The following is a 21,761-nucleotide window of genomic DNA, read 5'->3' on the forward strand; positions in this document are numbered from 1 at the left end:
TTGATCGATTTGCTGTCCATTTGTGCGAGTAGGCAGCTCATCACATTAATGGCCGACGTCTGTGTGTGTCTCTGCATTATAAACCTTCATACAGGATGCCATACCATATATACTGCTTATAAATTTTGTTTATTTTATGCACCATTAGGCATTGCGCTAATTCCGGGCGATTGCGTTTTTGTGGCTTGTAGTGATTTTTGGGCTTGAGCCGTGTGATTTGTTGTTGTAGTTGGTGGTCGCAAAAGGATTAGCAGACAATGCTAATGACTAATTTGTGGCAATTCAGCAAAACGTGATAATAATTTAGTAGAGAGATGCAGGTGGGGTGAAGTGAAATGTTGTGAAATTTTCGCAACCCGAAACCGAAAATGTTTTGGGGGGATGGGGGGAAAAAAATTTAGAAAAAATGCAGAAATAAATTTTGTTTAATTCGTAAATAGCGGAATATATTTTTGGGGAGCAAATAAAAAATAAATTTAAAAAATTAAAAAATTCGAAAAGAAATTTTTTTAGGTTTAAAATAGAGAAATGGAGAGAGGATAGGCGGCGTCGGATTTATTGGTGTTGCCTTGCGGTAATTTGTGCCGTTGCTGCGCTCCTGGAATCGCTGCGGAGTAGTGCGCGTTGTTGCCACGGTTTGTTTCCGGCGTTTATCTACACCGGTCGACCCTTCTCCGTTTTTGTAAATTTTGTCTATTTGTATTCTCTGCAAATGTTGTGAATTTATTTAGTTAAATATTCTTTCTCTCTCTCTCTCTCACGGGTCTCTCCCTCTTTCTTTGTCTGCCTTGAAAGTTTCACTCTTGTTATGTGTACGCATCTCTTTTTAATTTTTTTTAATCAAACATTTTTTTAAATTGTTTTTAATCAAACATTTTTTTTTATTTGTGGCTGCTTCGGTAGTCTAGAGTAAGTTCACTAGCCTGCCATCACAGAGGTTGTGTGTTCGAATTCTACGCAAAGAACGGTCCTCGCACGTTTCCAAATTTACCTAGTTTTCCTGTTTCTAAAAAAAATCATTCTTCATTCTTTTTCCCTAGAAATCCTTTCCATGCTTACTCCTGCACAATAGTCTGCGCATTATTTGCATTGTGGCTGCTAAGACAACAAAGACACACAGTTACACATTGCATTAGTGGCGCCAGCAAGAGGAAGCGGGCGATCGCGGTAATAGCGCAGGCACACGAAATTTAGCGAAGTCCTCAACCATCAGTGCGATCCGTCTGCCAGAAAAATGTGAAACACAGATGGCGCTCACAGCAGTGAGAAGGCGTAGTTCCTAAGCAGCGACAGGTGGACATTCCCACTACTTAGGACTGGTAGCGGTAGGCTAATCACTAACCCTGTCAGAATTCAGAAACCAACGCAAAACCGAGTCTTGTCGAAGCCCGATGGTCCCAAGTGGAGGGATCAAGGAAAAAAAAAAGGACATACACCGCATGAAAAAATTATAAAACCAATGTGATTGTGATGATATCTTCTTCAGACTTCAGCTCATTCTTCATTTCGAAAGAAATAAGCACCGATGATGTCGCCAGTGATCTATGAATTTCGCGAACAGATTTATCTTTTTTTTTTTTTTGTAGGAAATGTCCACGAGTTGCCATTCTCAGTTGCCAAAGCGTAGCTATCGATGTTCTCAATATTTCTCATTCAGTTAAAAAAAGTTTAATAACTTTTGGAACCCCCTGAACCCTTGAACTTTTAAAATTTTTTTGTAAAGTGGAAAAGATCATATCCGTGAAGTGGGTACTGCTTGTGCTGGATACACACATTTTTGCGCGTTTATTGCATTTCCCATGACTTTTCACAAGATTTCCTTCGGCTACTGTTCAATTTCCTACCCGCGACTTCATACATTCCCAAAGAAAGAAGTTGAGAATGATTATATCGAGCGATCTTGCTGGGCGTACCAAAACGTCAAATCGCGAAAACGGGAGAAACGCTTGCTTCACAATATCTACTGTGGCCCGTGTTGTATGTGCGGTTGCACCATCTTGTTGAAACCTAGTGTTCACCAAGTCCTGCCCATCCAATTGCCGCAGTAAGAAGTCATTTATCATGGGCCTGTAACGTTCGTCTGTAACAGTGACCGCACTGCCGATGACGTCCTCAAAAAAAAAACAAAAAAAAAAAAATGCGGTCCAATCACTTCTTCCACACAATGCCTTTGAGTGGATTTAATGGCACTTCGTGCATCACACGCAGATTTTTAGCGCCCCAAAAATTAAGCTCATTGACATAACCACTTAAATGGAAATGCGACTTATCGCTCATGATGATGTTCGACACAAGATTGCCCTCTTCGACGTTGAGATTGAGGTTAGCTTGACAGCAAGTCCAAAGCGCCTGATGGTCCGCAACCACTAATGGATGCACTGTTCGCATTTTGGGGGCATGTGTTCATTAAACTTCGCCGTACGGTCCATTGTTGGGTGATGCCCAAATGCGTGGCCCGTCGCGTGGTTGATATTTCTTCCTTCTCAGCGACATCTGCAGCCACAGCTGCGATATTCTCTGCCTAACGACCAGAGTAGTGGCGGCCAAGCCCAGCAAGGTTTTGTGTGGTTTCAGTTCGATTCGGATAGGTACGCGCTGTAATCTTTGAAATCGGCATCGATATTTACACTGCGCCAACACCATCGACCGGTTATTGGAAAAAAAAAATTACAGAATTACTCCACGCTTTTGCGAAGTATCCATTGATTGTCTGTACGCATACTGCAGCTGTCTAGTTCCCAAGAACTTCCGACAGGGTGATTAATTTTTGTGTCCTTTTTTTACTGTTTCACAAAGCTTCTCTTACGATTTGTGGTATGCATGACTTGATGTTTTCCTCACAATGGAGGAGCCTTCAGTTGTATGCTGCCTCCGGGAGACATCTCGTTTTTAGGATATCAAAATTTTCAAATTATTATTATTATTTGTTAAAAAATCAGGCCGGTGACGCAAGGTGCCGAATCCACAGTCGCCCACTATGGAAAACTCGCAAAGTTTTTTGAACTTGATTCTTACTTGAAGGCGGCATCTTCTCGGCGTGTCGATGATGTTTACGAAATTGGAATTTTTTTAATTACAGGAGAGTAGTGCCCACTTCACTTCACCACTGCAGTCTGATACAGCAGCCGCTACCGGTGCTGTTGTAGCAGCAATACTAAGCCCTGCCTATGTAGTGTACATCACCGGTCATCTTTGTCTAAATCATCTAAAGGTAGGCCCAGGAAACTAGCTGTTTCGACATATTGGGTCCAGAGGGAGAGGGGTGTTAGACGAGTGCGTTTAGTGGGGCATGTGAAAAGGTGGTTAGTGTCGTCGGGGTGCCTTCACATGCAAGACATATGTTTAGTATGTCCGGGTGAATTCTGGATAAGTAGGAGCTTAACTTGCTTCAGTATCCAGAACGTATTGTGCCAGTGTTACGTGGGTCTAACGGGGAAGCTGAAGCTCTTCATCTGCTGTAGGTGGTGGTTGGATTTTAATTACTGCAGCCGCTACCGGTGTCCTTCACTGCTTATTTGTTATTTCTAACTTATTCGCAACTAACCTCTGTATCTAGAGATCCTTCATCATCCGCGACCTGCGACCTGACCGATAGCCAGCAGCTTGGCTTCCACAGAAAATGATGCTATGTTAAGGGAAGTTTTAGACATTGCCTGCCGAATATCGTCCGCTTTTAAGAAAGTTATTAAATTATTAGAGTGATGCATGGAAAGGCTATAGTTCCGGTGGAAAAATATAATTTTTTTTTTGCATTCTATGCTCATATTTGTGCAATTTGTGTATTAGACGTCACCAAACTTAGTATATAAAATTTATTTGACATTTTTACAATTATAAAAATCTCAAAAAACAAAAAGCTCATCTTCTATGTTATTCGAATTTTGACACCCATCAATTGCTTGAGAACTGTGCATTAAATAGGCTGGGCTAGGGTAGATTAAACAGGTTGCTTGTCTGAGACAAAACACTTGGTGGCGCTAAGGCTCATTGTGATACCTGCATTTGATTACCATCCCTTAACTAAGTGGCTTAAGCCACTTAGATCTTCTTCTTAAGAAAGTAAATAGTCCCTCGAATGAGACATTTTGCAAATTTTCCAAGCCTTCAAAGAAACAATAGGGAAGATATTTGGCACGGCTTCTTTGAAGCGCAAGCCATTCACAGAGGAGGTGTTGTATCGACTCAATTTCGTCTTCATCTTAACAACTCCTGCAGAAGTTATTGTACAGTACACCCATTCTACTGGTTAGGGTGCCAGCCAATAACTCAAGTAAAATTAGAGAAAAAGAAACAGTTTAGTAGAAAAGAAATCGTTATACAGAAGAAATCGATCAGCAACCTGCCGACCATTTAATTCGATTGTTGTGCTGAACGAGGGAAAAGTATTTGAATACAACATTTTTACACCAAAATATAATTTTTACAACACAAATCGTATTCAATTACAAATGCCGCGCAGCGGCTATATAAATTTCAATGTATCCCGAACGTCGATTCTTTTATGCTAGTGCTTCTATTTTTTAATTTTTATTAACTAAAAAGAGAATGGAGAGTAAAATTTCAAGGCCATGCAACGGTTTGGGCATTTTCTTTCCGCGAAAGAGAAAAAAGATATAGCGTAGAGGAAAAGGAGAGACAGAGAGAGCTATACGGTATATATATCTCAGATACACTTTAGGCTATTTTTCCTGAGTTTTTCCTTGTGGTTGCTAATTTCTAGTGAAAAATAACACTGCCAACTTTTTGTTGGCTGCCACTGTTTTTTGGTGCAAACTTGAAGGAAATATATTCTTGGCGCCTACTTTTTGGCGTTATATTTCCTTGGAGCCTACTGTTTGCCGCGTTTTTTGGTCCCAATTTTTTTTGGCATTTTGTTTCTGGTGCCTACTTTTTGACGCTTATTTCCGTTTCCTGGCTAGTGCTTGTGCGTACTCTAAAGTACTATCCATTCCGGCGTCGGATTTATTGGTATTGCCTTGGGGTAATTTGTGCCGTTGCTACGCTCCTGGAATCGCTGCGGAGTAGTGCGCGTTGTTGCCACGGTTTGTTTCCGGCGTTTACCTACACCGGTCGACACTTCTCCGTTTTTGTAAATTTTGTCTATTTGTATTCTCTGCAAATATTGTGAATTTATTTAGATAAATATTCTTTCTCTCTCTCTCTCTCACTCTCTCATTCTCTTACTGGTCTCTCCCTCTTTCTTTGTCTGCCTTGAAAGTTTCACTCTTGTTATGTGTATGCACCTCTTTTTAATTTTTTTAATCAAAAATTTTTTTTTAATTGTTTTTAATCAAACATTTTTTTTAATTTTTTTTTAATTAAAATTTTTTTTTTATTTAAAATTTTTTAAATTAATTTTTTATTAAAAATTTTTTTTTAGTTTTTTTTTTTATTTTTAAAATTTTTTTTTAATTTTTTTTCTTTATTTAAAAAATTTTATTTTTAATTTTTGTTTTATTAAAAAAATGTTTTTCTTATATTTTTTATTTAAAAATTTTTTTTTTAGTTTTTTTCTTATTTCAAAAGCTGTTGTTTTCTTTTAATTTTGTGTTTCAATTTTTATTAAAATATTTTTTTTTTTAAATTAAACAGTTTATTTAAATTAAATTTTTTTTTAACTTTTGTTTTTGTTTTTATATACAATATTTATGCTAATTTATAGCTACTTACACATAAATCTAGGTAACTGCTTTTTTCCACAACCTCATTCTTAAATGTCAACATAAAATAGCAAAGCTCGCGAGGGAATCACACAAGTAAAATCTGCCTATTCACGCTTTTCCATGTGTATATACTTGCAGATACCAATGGATATATGTACATATATATGTGTATATGTGTACGTATTTGCTTAGCGAAAAATGCCAGCATGTCACAGCATCGTAAAACTGTCGCTGACTAAAAGTGCTTGTAAGAAATCAATGAAGCTGACAGAAAAACAGCGACAAGCCAACAACAGCTGCAACTGCAAGCGGTGCTGCAAATACATCTGCATACATACATACATGCACACGTACATATCTTTACAACATTTAGCCAAACATGCAAAACGCAGCATGTGGCACATTGAAAAATAAATAAAAAATGACGCTTCACATGTAAAGCAAAATTTGATGAGTTGTTGCAGTCATTGGAAGGCAGAGGAAGCATAGGAGCGCCGAACATCGCAAAACGGTTCATACATACCCCAATTTCTATGCAATTTCACCTCCCATTTGCCTATTTGCTAGCGCTTGCTGCATTTATGTTGTCTGCCCATCCAGCCACTCAAACAATCCATCCAACCATCCATTCATCTCCGCACACAGTTGTCACATTTGCCCCACCAACTCTCTGCAGCTACATACATTTCAGTCGTCGCTCTTGCTCGCTATCAATTGACCGCGAATTCTTGTCTTCCATTCATCTGTCGGCTGGCATTTAAGATTTTATCGTCGTTGGTTAACGATTAAAGCGCGATTTAAATGCGCCTCTGGCTTGAATTGCCGCGCCACGCACTCCAGTTGATTTTGCAGTTGCCATACCCGGCCACATGCCGCATGGCGGCTCTCACCAGCACACACTCACTTGGCAATGATGATGTGGCAGTGAAGCGCAAAATGATTGTTGCTGTCGTTACTTTGAATGTTGCACTGCGCCGAACATACTTGCATACATACCGACATATTTATTTGTGAGACTACCTCTTGTTGGCTGTTGTTGGCAATCGAGTAGCTGTTGTTATGTTTTTGTTGGATTTTTTTTTCTTTTCATTTCTTTCATGTCGTAATTTTTAATTTGGCTATTTATTTTTATTGTTATTGTCGTTGTCAGTGCGCATGCGTGCGCTGATTTACGAGCAGCCGAAGCCGGAGGAGCAATTACGGAGACAAATGGCACATTTTCCTTTGCTAAATGGTTTCCTTTGAATGCATATTTTTTTCCTTAGCTTCGATTTTGTATTGTAATTGAATGACTCTTTTCATTGGGCATAGAACTTCTTGGTTTACTTTTCCCTTTTCTTCTGCGAAGCTACAAATAATTTGTTTGCATATTTTGAAAAATCAATATTCTCTGTACTGAGTTGAAAGACCATTAAATAAAACCTTTTTCATGTCGGAAGAGTTGGTAGAGGAGTATTCTGCGAGGAGATCTCCATCAAGCTCAAGTTTAGGCTCCCGGCCCACTGTAGTGTTTTCCAAGCGGAAGAGCCGCAACTAATCAAGCAGTGGCATAGTTAGGATTCAAATATCTACTACGACAGCCAAGCGGCAATTAGGGCCTTGCGCTCGATATTTGTGCGTTCAAAATTAGTCGGCAAATTCCTGACTTCTCTCTCGATTGCGTCGAAATACTTCGATATTAGGCTCATTTGGGTTCCTGGTCACAACGGCGTAGAGGAAAACTGCTGGGCCGATGAGTTCGCTAGACAAGAGACCCTTGAGACGGTTTGATCGCAAAATGATAGGACTGGGGTTCCCTTGAGAACCTGTGGTCTGCTCCTGGAAAGATGGGCCTCGCGTCAACTCAGCGAGCGCTGGGCTAGTGCGCAAACGTGCAAAGTCGCCAGATCCTTTTGGCCACGGATAGATCGGGGGTGCTCGAGGGAACTTCTAAGGTTAACAAATCCGCAGCTCTCGAATTTGGTGGGTATCCTCACCGAACATTGTTCGTTAGGTGTCCATGCGGTGAGATTTGGAGTTGCCTCAAGTCCGTTCTGCAGAAGCTGTCTGGAGGACGAGGTGTAAAGATTTAAATATAGGAGTAAAGGTTTAAATATCTAGGCTCTCACTTTTTCGTTACACCGGCGGATATTGCGGGTTTAAATATCCTACATCTGGTGAAGTTCATCAGTAGCTTGAAGCGGTTAATACAAACGTAAATCGCCATTGTTGGTCGTCATGCTCTAATCCAAGCCCTTTCTCCGCCTTCTGCTTTTCCCCTCACCTTCCCCTGTGTGGTATCACAACTGACCTATTTTAAATTTGTGTCCTCTACTTTTCATAATACTTTTCTCGAGATGACACCGCATATGAGCGGCAAGTGTATTGGCGTCTCCCGAGCCTATGCGGATGACTTCACAAAATAAAATGTATCCAAATGCGCTACCATATAATTTTTTTGGTTTAGTATATTCCCGGTAAGGACTTTACCTAACTTAAATCTTCATCGTGTTGCCTCTTTCAGTCCCGTGGTTTTTGCTCTGCTCTTCTGAGCTCTTCTTTGGTTGTGCGACCCATACTCAGGTCCTTTCCTATTGCTCGCTCAACCGCTCCTCTACGGGTGCTTTTACAGGCCGCTTGTATGCATATTCTTGCCCTCTGTCGCTTCGAAATGTGTGCTACTTTTGAGTTACGCAGGCCCGTACTTCTTGTCTGGAGTTTTACGCTCTTCTAGACAGCACAGGTACCACTTTATTCCAGAGAAACTCAGTTCCGTTCCTCTGTAATCAGCTACGCCACCAGTCCGAGTAACAACAGACTGGCATTTCCTTCGTGCTGCTGGCGTCAGCAGATTTTTGTGATTCTAACCTCGGAGGTCTCTTTAGGCGCACGCTCGTTTTGGTTAGCGAAAGTATACCGCTTGCCGCTGCAAGAGTGCTGGTTGGCGTATATTGCGCCGACTGTTGCCCTCCAATGCAGTTACTGTGGGCATCTTTCCTCTTCCTCTGAATGCTAATGTTAGTGTGTCCGTTGCCCTTTGCGGTGCTATCAGCTTTGGCGTTTTTGGACGCAGTGCGGGCTGGTCCGTTTCCAGCTGCATTTAGAGTGGGTACGAGCTTTGCCGGCGGGAATCTTTGCAGTAGGCTATTTCTTCTGAAGGCTGCTTCCAGATCTACCTTATTATTTCGATCATCTCTGCTTCCTTCAATTTTTTCCCTTGAAAGTTTTGCTTGCGATTTTATTACTCATATTGAATTCTCTGCCCTCACACGAAAATGCAGTTTCGCTATGTGTCCCATGGTTATCTATGCAAGCAGAGAAACCATACGAGGGTTGACTCTTCACTTCACGGGCAATAGATTTCAGAGCCAGGACGGAAACTAGTCAGAATTTCTCAACTGAGCCTGCACCAGCAACTTAATGGTGACGTATGTAGGTATGTGGAGCGTATCCGAAGGCTTGCAAGAGTTTTAAGGGCGCACAGGAGATTCTACATTGGCCTATCAGCCATTTCGGTGAGGTGTCAGCCTACTGTACTACTACTTTCACCATTCCATAGACTGTCTAATCTGAAATATTTGCCAGTGTACTGTAATCATACCTGCTCTCTCAATCTCACTGGTCTTGATCCTGATGAGCTATGCAGCTCTGCCGATGGAGGTTCTCGGGGTATGTGAGGCCTTTCAAGCCGAGCCCACTTTCTCTCCTGCCGGATTTTAGTCGCTTCGTACGACAGGCATGTCTTAACGCGGATGTATTCTTTTCCCCGACCCGCTGGAGAGTAAACGCATTAAATGAAGTAAACGCGAAGTATAAAAGTAACAGTGCATTCAGACCTCCTTTTTCATAACTATAATTTGTTTTTTTTTTTGGCTTGCGCAGTCTCATTACATAGTTTGATATTCTTAATTCTTCTTTGGGGTTTTCATGCCTTTTAATAAATTTCCTAATCTTTTTATGAAGTCTGAACAAATCAGCTGACTAACATGGAACTACCTGCTCTTCCTTCCCTGTTTCTTCTTAGCGGGCATGTGAGCGTCTTAACTAGAGAACACCAATTACTCATCACGGATTCTGCATTTTGGAAGTGACCTTCTTTCGCTTTCGTCGTATAGTCGTTGCCGGGCGCCGAGCGATAGTCTCCTCTTTAAGTATTTGCAAATTTTTCTTGAGAGTCTTGTAAAAATGAGAAGTCAAGTTTTTTACTATTAGGTGCAGGGACTTTTTCTATCGTGCAAATATTAAACTGCCTTCAGTATGGGCACATGTTATTGAGCTAAATGCTTTAAGTTTCAGATAAATCGGAGTATCCTAACTTTAGTAATTTCTTCTCTAAAATCAAGCGAAAAACCGCTGAGCACTTTTTACTTGACCTAATATGAATCACCGCGATCTGTCTGTCTCTTCGTACGCATTGTCTCCACTAATGCACCCAAGGCTTCAGTTGCGGTCAATAGACTTCTAAATTGGGGTTACTTAGACGGCCATTACCGCCACATTCTCCAGTAATCTTTGTTAACTTTTCTTTGCTGCTAATTAGCTTAGGGTGAGTTGGGGGTACGTGGTAGAAAGTAGGAGCGTTTTGAATACCTTTTAGGGCTGGGTTTTTTTGATCGAGCTCAATGTGACTGTATGGTTTGCATGTGTATATTAGAGCTGTATTATCACTTACTAATTTATGGGAAGTGTCTTGATGTTGAAGCAAATCCACTTCAATGGCTTTTAAAACTGCTGCGTATACCTGTAGTGCGAGTCTATAAACCATGTTTTGTTTTTCAGTAGTCATTGCGTTCTTGACCTGCATTCAGAAAATAAAATTGTTGATTCTGCTATTCCAATCAGTAATTTTACGCAATCAGTAGCCAACTAATTATACGCAACAATGATTTGACTAAATCTGAAAATCTGCTGTTTTGTTTCTTTTTTGCTTTTTTGCTGGCCAGTCAATTCTCTGCGCTGCTGATTCGTTATAGCTGTCAATAATAGAAAATGCTTACAAAAGTGTGGGTATTTACGGATACTCGTGTACGTACATGAGCACATATATTCTGACACTTTTCGACATGCAATAATTCTATTTGATATACGGCATGACGAGCGAATATGCACTTGTGGCACCATCCAGCTCACGCTTCGGATTATGAATGCTGCCGGCTGTAGTGAGTGCCAATATGAATTGGCAGCAATAGCTGAAGCCAAAAACAAAAGCGCCAGCTACTAACTACAATAGCAAAGCAGCGAAATTATATATATTTTATATTGCATTCTGTGCGTAAATGAATTGGTTTCCCTTCAAATGCATAGCTCAGCGAACAGCAACTGGGCGACCTGCATTGCAACCCGCTTATGTTTTTAAGCATGGCTGTGCAAAATTTATGAAGAGTAGCAAGTTGAATAGCAGTTGTTGCCTAGTTGCAACAAGGCGCTATAAACACTTTATGGAGACTATTAAACTGCATGCGGGTGGCGTAAATGCCTTCTTTCGCGTCGATGCGTTTTACACAGGTCCGCTTGAACTAAAAGGCTCCTGTGCACAGGCGTAGTGAAATTTTGTGTGCATTCAAGAGCTAGTTTTATGTAGAAATTGGGCACGAATACTCCGGAAAATATTTTTCTTTAAACTTGTAAACATTTAAACTATTACTCGTATGATGAAATGTACAGGGTAAACGACATGAAGTGTTACCTATTCAAAACACCATAACTTTTTTGTGTGAAATTATTTTTTATTGATTTCAAAGACAAAAATGCTCAAAAATTATTACAATTTTAACATATATTCACTTTAGCTCGATATGACCACCTTTTGCCTTGACTATAGCCTTCAAACGGTCAAAACATGAGTTGCATGCTGCAGGAATGTGATCTTGAGGTATTCTGGCCCATTCTCGTATTATCGCTTTTTTCAGCGCATCCATACTGGCATATTTTTTAGTCCTCACCTTGCTTTCCAAAATGGACCAGATGGAATAGTCCATCGGATTTGCGTCTGGCGAATTCGAGAGCCATGGTGCGGACGAAATGAAGAGTGGAACATGATTTTTTAACCATTCTTGGTTCACACGAGCTTTATGAGACGGTGCCGAGTCCTGTTGGAACGTCCATGGTCTACGACCGAAATGTTTGCGTACCCACGGCTCTAAAGCAGCCTCTAAAACATTTTCACGATAATAAGTCGCATTCACTTTGACACCAGGCTCGATAAAAACGATTGGAGAGCGTCCATCAGCGGCCACGAAAAAATGCTGATTTTCAATAATTTTTTTTTGCTAGTCAATTGCTTTTTTTACTAAAATAAAAACATATCATTAATAGATCATGTTTCGACTTGACTTTAGCAGAATTTCAAAAAAAAAAAAAAGTTAGTAATTGTAAAAGTTATCACTCTTTGTGTGGAGCCCGTTTCTCCAGTGGTCGCTTGCGGTGATCGTCACAAGTCCTTGAAGACTCACCTAAAACCAATCGTTCTAGAGAAATTATTTTTATTAAAAGATAATATTGTGGCTGATCGCAGCTTTTTTTTCACAATTAGCAATATGGCGGCCTCAGGAAAAATTTTTCAGATTTTCGAGAAAAAAACGGAGAAATAATTGTTTAAAAAAAATTGAAATTTTTTAAACAAAAATACTTCAATCAGGCTTGAAGTTCGAAAAAATAGTTTTGAGAAAAACGCATTTAAAGCTTTGCTATCGATTTATGTAGAGTGAAACATGCACTATTTACTAGACGAAAAAGTAACTCTCATTCATATTGCAACAGTATATCTTCGTAACCGATGTCCAACAAAATTGTTGCAAGATAAGATGCCATATTAAGCATCGACTAGGAGGAAGCCTATAGTAAGCCATTTTCAAGTTTTTGGCTCATTAACAGTTGCACTCAATAAAGCACAAAAGAGCAAATTCCAAGCAAGAGGTGAAACGTTTTACATGGTTGGGTATTCATTAACTTCAAAAGCTTATCTCCTAAACGAACCCGTTTCTCAACGCGTAGTTGCAAAAAGACATGTTGGAAAGGGAAAGTTTTGATGCTACGAAACTTCTTCAAGAAGCTGTAAAGAACTTGGCATCAAATGAGGTCGGCGAAGACAGTGAAGCAGTTGATGGAGAGAGCGCAATCGTTGACGATATTGTTGCTAATGAAGACAACGATGGCGAGAGTGATGCTGAAGACCTCCCTTTTGGTGGTGGTAATTCCGGTGAAGAAGGAGATGGCGAGAGAACGCAGGAAATTGATCCAGGTCCTAGTCGCCACGAATAATTCGAACAGGGAAACCAGGTCGACCAGCGAAGCGGTTAAATTTAAATTAATTTCTAAATTTTAAATTCTATGAATAAGAACATGGAAATCGATATTCCGCAATCCTATGGAGAAGTGACGCGCAGCCCGTATTGTGAACAGTGGATAGCTGTATAGGAGTATTCGTCTCTTATTGATAATAATACCTGGACGTTCACGACATTATCCGAAAAGCAGAAAAGTATTGACTGTAAATGGGCCTTTAGCTACATGGCGAAATTGAAAGATTTGAGGCTCGACTAGTAGCCAAAGTTTGCAGGCAAAAATTTGGTGTGAATTATTTCGAAACATTTTCACCTGTTGTTCGTTTCACCACTATTCGGATGGTTATTGCTGTAGCAGTGTCTCAAGCTAAACTCTCTAGCAACTTCATGTTAGTCGACAAGGGTCCCTTAAACTACTTTTTGGGAATAGAGGTTGAGCGCGAAGGCGAGATTGGCGCAATTGTTGTTGGGCAAAAGACTGCCAACACAATACGATATGAGCGAATGTCGACCGCGCTCAACGCCGTTAGATGCTGGAGATGAAATGAAGCGAGGTGACGACAGCAAAAAAAAAAAGGTTGAGCAAACTTTTTATCAATCACTAACTGATACGCTCGTATACTTGGTGATTACGACGCGACCCGATATTATACACTCGGTAAGCTGTCACAGTGCAACAGAAATCCACGACCGATCATAAGCTGCATTACCAACCACATCACGAGCTAGTGTTCTGATACGTAGATGCTGACTAGGGTGGTGACTTGATCCCCGGAAAGTCTTACCCAGGCTACGTGTTTTTGATCGGCGGAGCTGCAGTATCGTGGGAGTCCAAAAAGCAATTCATAGTTGCACTCAGCACCAGTGAAGCTGATGATGTTGCTCTGTGAGCAGGGATTTTTTTCCTTGCTTTTTTGAAACATACATTTTTTTTTTTAATTCAACAAATTATTTTTTTTTGGTTTTGTGTTTTATTTACATATTTTCAATTTTGATTAACTGTTTTTATATTTGTTATTATACATACATATTTACATATATGTGAATGATTTTTTTTGAAATTTTTGAAGTGCACGAGCGAGAATGGAGAGTAAAATGTCAAGGCCATGCAATGGTTTGGGCATTTTCGTTCCGCGAGAGAGAAAAAGATTTAACGTAGAAAAAAAGGAGAAAGAGACCTATACCTTATATATATCTTAGATGCACTTTAGGCTATTTTTCCTGAGTTTTTCTAGTGAAAGATGAAATAAAAAGTAGGCAGTTATGTCGCTTTTTTGTTGGTGCAAACCTGTCGGAAATATATTTTGGTGCCTACTTTTTGGCGCTATGTTTCGTTGGTGCCTGCTGTTTGGGGCGTTTTTTGGTCCCAATTTTTTTGGCTCTTTTTTGGTGTCTACTTTTCGGCGCTTATTTCCGTTTCCTGGCTAGTGCTTGTGCGTACTATAAAGTGCTATCCATTCCGGCGTCGGATTTATTGGTATTGCCTTGCGGTAATTTGTGCCTGGAATCGCTGCGTTTGTGCGGGCGATAAACGCTCGGAGTAGTGCGCGTTACTGCCACGGTTTGTGTCTGGCGTTTACTTACCCCGGTCGACCCTTCTCCGTGTTTTACTACGCTACACGCACTTTTTTTTAACTAAATTGCTTGAATTGATAGGCATAAGTTTAAACTGAAAAAAAATTAAATTTGGATTATTTTGTATTTTTTATTTTATTTTATTTAACTTAATTTAATTTAAATCTTTTGTAACTAAATTGTTTGAATCGTTATGCAAAGTTTTAACTGTGAAAAAAAAAATTAATTTGGATTTTTTTTATTTTTCTTATACATTTTTTTTAATTAAATCAAATTTTTTCATTTAAGTTGTTTGAATTGTTATGTATAAGATTTAACTGGAAAAAAATTATGTTTGGATTTTTTTTTTTTAATTTGATTTAATTTAATTTTTTTATCTAAATTGTTTGAATTGTTATGCATAAGTTTTAACTGAAAAAAATTGAGTTTGGAATTTTGACTTGTTTTATATTAAAAAAAATTAATAGGGACTTTTTTTTATTTTTCTTATATATTTTTTTTTTAATTAAATCAAATTTTTTTTTATCTAATTTTTTTTCATAAGCTTTAACTGAAAAATTAAATTTCGAATTTTGACTTATTTTATATTAAAAAAATGAAATTTGGATTTTTTTTTTCATTTTTCTTATATTTTTCTTTTAATTAGATCAAATTTTTTTTATCTAAATTGTTTGAATAGTTATGCAAAAGTTTTAACCGAAAAAAAAATTAACTTTGGATTGTTTTTTTACTTTTTTTTTAATTTGATTTAATATAATTTTTTTATCAAAATTGTTTAATTTTTATGCAAAAGTTTTAACTGAAAAAATTAATTTTGTAATTTTTTTTTCTTTTTTTTTTCTTTTTAATTTGATTTAATTTATATTTTTAGTACCTAAATGGTTTGAGTCGTTATTTAATTTTTTGTGTTTTGTTGTTTTTTTTTGTTTTGATTAAAAATAATTATTTTAAGGAAAGCTAAGAAAATTAGTAAAATTTTAAAACTCTTTTTATTAAATTTTAGTTACTCGATAAATCGCATAGACCGAAAGCCTTAGCGATTAGTGCCTACGTTTAATAATAATATAATAACACTAGTCTACAAGGAAAAGTATCCGAAATAATTTAAACTAATATCTGCTTCTCTGTCCATGCAAAATTCGGATTGATAACTAAAATTAATTTATTAGTTTGAGTTTTCGAGATATCCTAACCTAAAAGTGCAAAAAACCCCATTTTTGCCCATATTTGAGGTTATGTAGCCTTGCAGAAGTTTTCTTTCACCAAAATTAAAGGATGGCATCTTTTTTCAAATGGCGTTTTGTTTGCTCAAATATCATTTTTTTTCGCAGAGATATCGCATTTTGAAATTTTCATGTTTCGAAATTTTCCTACACCTGAAAATCGATTAAGATAACATAGACATGATATAGTCGCTTACTAATTTTCTTGGGTTTGAGGGCCTGAAATATATGGATTAATAGTATGTAAATTTGGAGTTTGTGGGAAAGCCTGCTTGCGGTTATGTGGGTTAGCCTGCTCGCGGTATGATAGGGGTGGTTTCTAGGGGTTAGGGCTAACCCAAAGGTTAGATAGTGTAGGGGTGTGGTGAGTCAGCACACTTATGGTGTGAGACAAAATTTTAAGAAAAATAGGACTCAATTCAAAAAAATTAGTAATCGAATATATCATGTCTATGTTATCTTAATCGATTTTCAGGTGTAGGAAAATTTCGAAACATGAAAATTTCAAAATGCGATATCTCTGCGAAAAAAAATGATATTTGAGCAAACAAAACGCCATTTGAAAAAAGAAGAATTGTATTTAAAGATGCCATCCTTTAATTTTGGTGAAAGAAAACATCTGCAAGGCTACATAACCTCAAATATGGGCAAAAATGGGGTTTTTTGCACTTTTAGGTTAGGATATCTCGAAAACTCAAACTAATAGAGCAATTCTGAGGCCAGATTTGGATTCAGCGCATCATAAACCTTCGGAAATATATAGTCTGGTTTCTAGGTCTGAATGTTGGTTAAATTTTGTCGGCCTGTGTAATCGATTTTTTTATTAAAAAAATTAATTTTTTTCATAAATTGCGTACCTTATGAGAAACCGTAATTTCACTTATCTTCTTGCCTTATTTATTTTATTTAAATTTCATATTCCAAAAACCTGCTCAGTGTATTTTCAATCACTTCAGTCCTCCTCCTCCTCATAAATACCGCCACTGCCTCTAAATTCGGCGCACAATGCGTCCATTATTTGCAAGCCATGCCATATTCAATACCTGCTCACAGTGCACACTTGACTTATTTTATATTACAAGTATTTCGAACAATGCATTTATAGCCTCACAAAACTGTGCTCCAACAAGCATAAAACTAAAACCCATGCAAATGCGTGAAACAAAGCGAAAATAGAGAAAATAGCAAAAATGCGCTCAAACCCATATTACAGCATTTTTCCCGCATTTCCTCACTCCCTGCAAATAGGAAATTTGTAAAGTACCTGAATGCCTCGACAGTCTGTTGTGCGATTTTCATTTTCAATACGAAAAACACATAAACGCATAAACGCACAAACACATATATACCGACATAAACTTTATAGATGTACTTACATACATACACGCATACTTATTTGAATTTGTATGTAAATAGTAGTGTAGCTCACAAAATTCATTGATTCATCCATATTGCCGTTCAAACTTTTCCACTGTTGAACTCTTCTAAGAGTACTCCTTTCAATTTGCTGTGCTTTGCAATTTTTATGATTCTATGAATTTATGTCAGAACATTTGTAATTTATTAATGCGACTGGCTGCCTCTCGCACTCCACGCAGCGTTGCTTTTTATCGCAGCAGTCAGCACACGCAACACCTCATAAAATTCATGGTGTCCTGGTTATGTTGGAGTTGTTGTTTATGCATGTATGTGCGTGTGTGCGCAGTTTCTATTACTGCTTAGTCAAGCATAACGAGTGCGTGAATTATTGAAACGCAAAATAGAGTGAATTTTTATGCTTCTGCTTTATTACGCTCCAACATCTTTTTACTACTTTTGTCCATAAAAAAAGGAGTAATAGGCAAAGAAAATTAGTTGCGCATATGAATTCTCAGTTTAAAGCATTCATAAATTGACCTGTCAGCTGTTAAGCGTATATGTGCAGTCTGCGCTAAAGCTTTTGAAGAAAAAAAACTACTCTTTTTGCGTGAAAAGCGACCGACCTACCATTTTGTGTTGTAGTTGTTCTCAGCTAAGAAGTCAGGGCACAGCGATCTGTGCTACTTGCAAGAAAGATGTTCATGTGTTTGGTTTACTTGAGTGTTCTAAGGTTTTATGACTTCACTGGGATGTTTTCTCAAGTGTAAGGCAACTAGAGCTGTCATCTGGTACGCTGACAATCAAGGGTTTAGAGATTTTAAATCGCGCTTAGAGCTTCGTTCGCTCTAGTTAATCTTAGGTAAGGTTACTTTTCACGTGTAGAGGGCAATAGAAATCTTTCCGTACCACTGAGATGTATTCTCCTTCCAGTTCACCCTTTTATCCAGCATAATGACTACAAACGTTGCCTAATTTGCGAGGAGTAGTCGAGTGCCGCTTGTAGGGGTCATCATCATAATAAGCAGTTCTCATCCGAGGTTTTGTTCTCGTTTTCATTGGGGGCGAATTTTTACGTGATGGGTCCCAAGTCGCACAACCAGAAGCCTTGAAATCCAGTGTAGAATCTTTCTTGCCAAGTATAGGGTTTTTCAGTAAGAGCGCTACAACTTTTCAACTTTTTTGAATAAAACACAAACGGTTTGACTTTTTTAACTAATTTTTTTTTATTATCGAGTTTGAACATATACATTTAAGTATGAAATTCGATTTCTTTTGCATGACCACCGCGTGCACGTTTTACGAAGTCCAATCGTTGAACCCAATTTTCGACCACTCTTTTGCATAAATCGACCGAAATTCCAGCAATTTCGCGTTCAATATTGGCTCTGAGCTCACAAATCGTCGCCGGCTTGTTACTATAGACCAATGACTTCAGATAACCCCAAAACGGGACGGCTTGTTAAATGGACCGTAAAATGGCCGTAATGCTCTTAAAGTAGCAGCAACAGAACGATTATTTTCATAAAAAATTTGCACGATTTGTAATCGTTGCTCAAGTGTGTCGCGTTCCATGATGAAATGTATACTAATGAAGTTTACAAATGACAAGCGAAAAATAAAAAATATTGCGTCGTTCGCCCTCCCTATCGGAAAAAAGTTGAAGCGCACCTACTGAATAACCCTATAGTAATGTCCTCTCACTTTATAAAGCTCTCATTATGTTCGTCCTTTCGTATGGCACAGAAGCTTAGACGATGACAACATTCGATGAGGCGTCTCTTGGAGTATTTGAGAGAAAGAATGCAATGAAGTGATCGACGGCATCTTATATCCCTTCTTAAAGAGAAAGACTGCCACTTTACCCGAATCGGCTCTCAGTGACAGCTATTTAAAACAGTCACCTATGAGTAGAAATGGATGCGTAAGTCCATGGTGGAATATTGGACGCTCAGTGAAGTTGAGTGAACATAAACAGACTTCAAGCAGACTTCTACGACAATAACAGGTAAATCCCTAATAACAAAATTCCTCAAAAGAACCAATCTTTACCATAAGATTTAAAATAAAATTGTATCTACTAAGTTTAAGAATGGAAGTATGCATATGTATATAAAATTATCAAGCTTAAGGCCTCGCTGCTATAGCTCCTAACTTAAAATAGCTTATAAGATTTATGTTGTAAGCTAATTTTATATAAATAAATAAAATAAACAGGTAAATCCAATGCTGGGGGCCTTCAAGCTCGCCGATCTCATAACAATGATCGAGGTTGTCCTATTTGATATTGGGATAAGGGGACACTGACCAAAAAAGATCTATTGCATTCGATGAATGTGCCCCAAAAACGTATTGGTCAAAAGATCTGGATGGTACTAAGGAAAGCCATCCCAGACTCGATCAGCAGAAAAAGTGTCATTCTGGTACACCACTAGTACAACCACTGCCGTTATTTAGTCAAACCCACTTGATTTGACTATACATCAGCTTATGCTCTCTTTTTTCTTTTCTGCGATTTCTACCAAGGTGGTCATTGAGAATTCCTCCAGCAATCTATGTCGCACACTTGAGCACTCGTACAGATAGTGGAAGACTATCTTCCTAGAATCTTCTTAATTGCAGCTTCTACATCTATTGTAATACGGCCACCCCATATTCTTAGCATTGTCTCCGATAGGCCAATGGCTGATTATTATTGGCGTAACTTTGAAGATGTCTATTCTTGGTTTCTTAACAGCTCTTCAGTTCTGTACTTGTTGTAATCTGGCCATGCTTCTTTGGCTATTTTGCAAGTATCGGTGTTATTCCATCTGTCAACAGCCTATTTCTGGAATTGCGAGAAAATTTCTCGTATGTAGACGCTTCGGGGACAGTCCGCAACCGCTTCGGATACTCTAGAAGAAGCACCTGTCTTGCCAGCTCATCAGCTTTCACATTTCCTTCTATGTTACTATGGGTAGGTACCCATATGAGAGTGATGGTTGTCGTGCGTGCTAAGGCATTTTTTTTTTTTTTGGCATTGTCTGACAATTTCTGAATTGATTGTTTGTGGCTTTATAGCTAAAAAGGCTGCTTAACTATCTGAAAAAAACGTGCTTCTGATAGTTGTTGTGGATGAGTTCTGATTATCCTGCACATTTCTTTTATCCCGAGAATCTCTGCTTGAAAGCTACTATTCAAATTCCTCAGGCGAAAGTACTTGGAAGTTTCGAAGTCTTTCAAATATGCATCCGGGCTGATGCCGCTATCCATCTACATATTTTTCAAATTTAATTTTGAACCTATTTAAACATTCATCCAATTTTCTTTAATATATCTCACTTTTCATTCAGAATTTCTAGGATTTTTTTTTGTATGCAATTTTAAAGCCTGTTTAGTTCTCATATGAGAAAGTGAAAGTTTGAAGTGGCTCAAAACTCTTGTTGATTTTTGATAATATTTTTCTTAAACTTTTTGCGCATTTCCTTCATATAACAAAGGCACGACAATTTTTTTTTTTTGGGAAAATGGGAAAAAAAATTACAAAAATTAACGGGAATCTTGAGCTACTTCAAGCTTTCATTTTATTGTAGTAAAATTTAATGGACAATAAAACAATGATCAAAAATCAACGTGAATCTTGAGCTACTTCAAACTTTCATTTTACTGTAGTAAAATTGAATGGACAATAAAACTGTGTACCCATTTTTTTTAATCCGATTAAAAAGTTTGCAGTTTTGCTGAAAATTTGTTGAATTTTCCTTAATATCACTCGAAGAAAAAATGATCAAAAATCAACGTGAATCTTGAGCTACTTCAAAATTTCATTTTACTGTAGTAAAATTTGAAGAACTATAAAATTGTGTGCTCAGTTGTTTTTATCCAATTGAAAAGTTTGAAACTTTTATGACAATTACGAATATGTAATCTTTTTATTCTCCATTCATATTTTATCTAAATGTCACATTACAGCAACACTTTTGCTATATTCCCACACGAATACCCATAGGTTATTCCTTCGTGCTCCCATTTTGTACTCGTATGCAACAAATATCATAAATACCAATTCCTATTTGCATTCCATCAAATGAAAGAAAAAACATACAAAAAGGGAACTACAAAGTTACTCTGACCCTATAACGCCTAACAGTATGCTATAAATGTGCAACAAAGTGTCCTTGTTGCCCTGTACACCAGCCACTACACATCGAATTGAACTCAAACAGTGTAACGTAACGTAAAAGACTCCTGTGTGTTTAAGATATGAATGAATGAATGAATAAATTATGGCATTTTTTCGAAAAAATGCAAAATGCAAAAAAGGATATAAAAAATAAAAATCGATGACTGTGGAAAAGCACCAAATAAGTAGAGAAAAAACTGAAGGATGTGGCCCACAAAATTTCCCAAAACATCAACCGAAAACATACGACGCCGAAAGCCTGAACATGTGAAAAATGCCAAAGCGAAAAAGAAAAATAAAATACTCGAAAAGGAAAGTAAAAAAGCGGCAGTCGGCGGGTAGCAAGCCGAAACAAATATATTTGTGAGTGTGGGAGCACATTTTTTGTATTTTATTTTATTTTTTTATTACTTTTCCAGTTGCTACACTGGTGTGTGTGTACGTGTTTTTGAATATGCGTTGGTACTTCCAACGCCTGGTAGTCGAAAAAGACATAAACACCCAGGCTGGTTTGACATTG

General features: G+C 38.0%; 1 protein-coding gene across 5 annotated transcripts in view; it reads left to right on the forward strand.

Moving 5' to 3' along the window:
* LOC128868759 (putative polypeptide N-acetylgalactosaminyltransferase 9) overlaps positions 1–21,761 on the forward strand; it is a 363,662-nt gene that overhangs the window by 274,417 nt on the left and 67,484 nt on the right. The window lies entirely within an intron of this gene.

Source organism: Anastrepha ludens, chromosome 6 (assembly GCF_028408465.1).
Source record: "Anastrepha ludens isolate Willacy chromosome 6, idAnaLude1.1, whole genome shotgun sequence".
Lineage (NCBI taxonomy): Eukaryota > Metazoa > Arthropoda > Insecta > Diptera > Tephritidae > Anastrepha > Anastrepha ludens.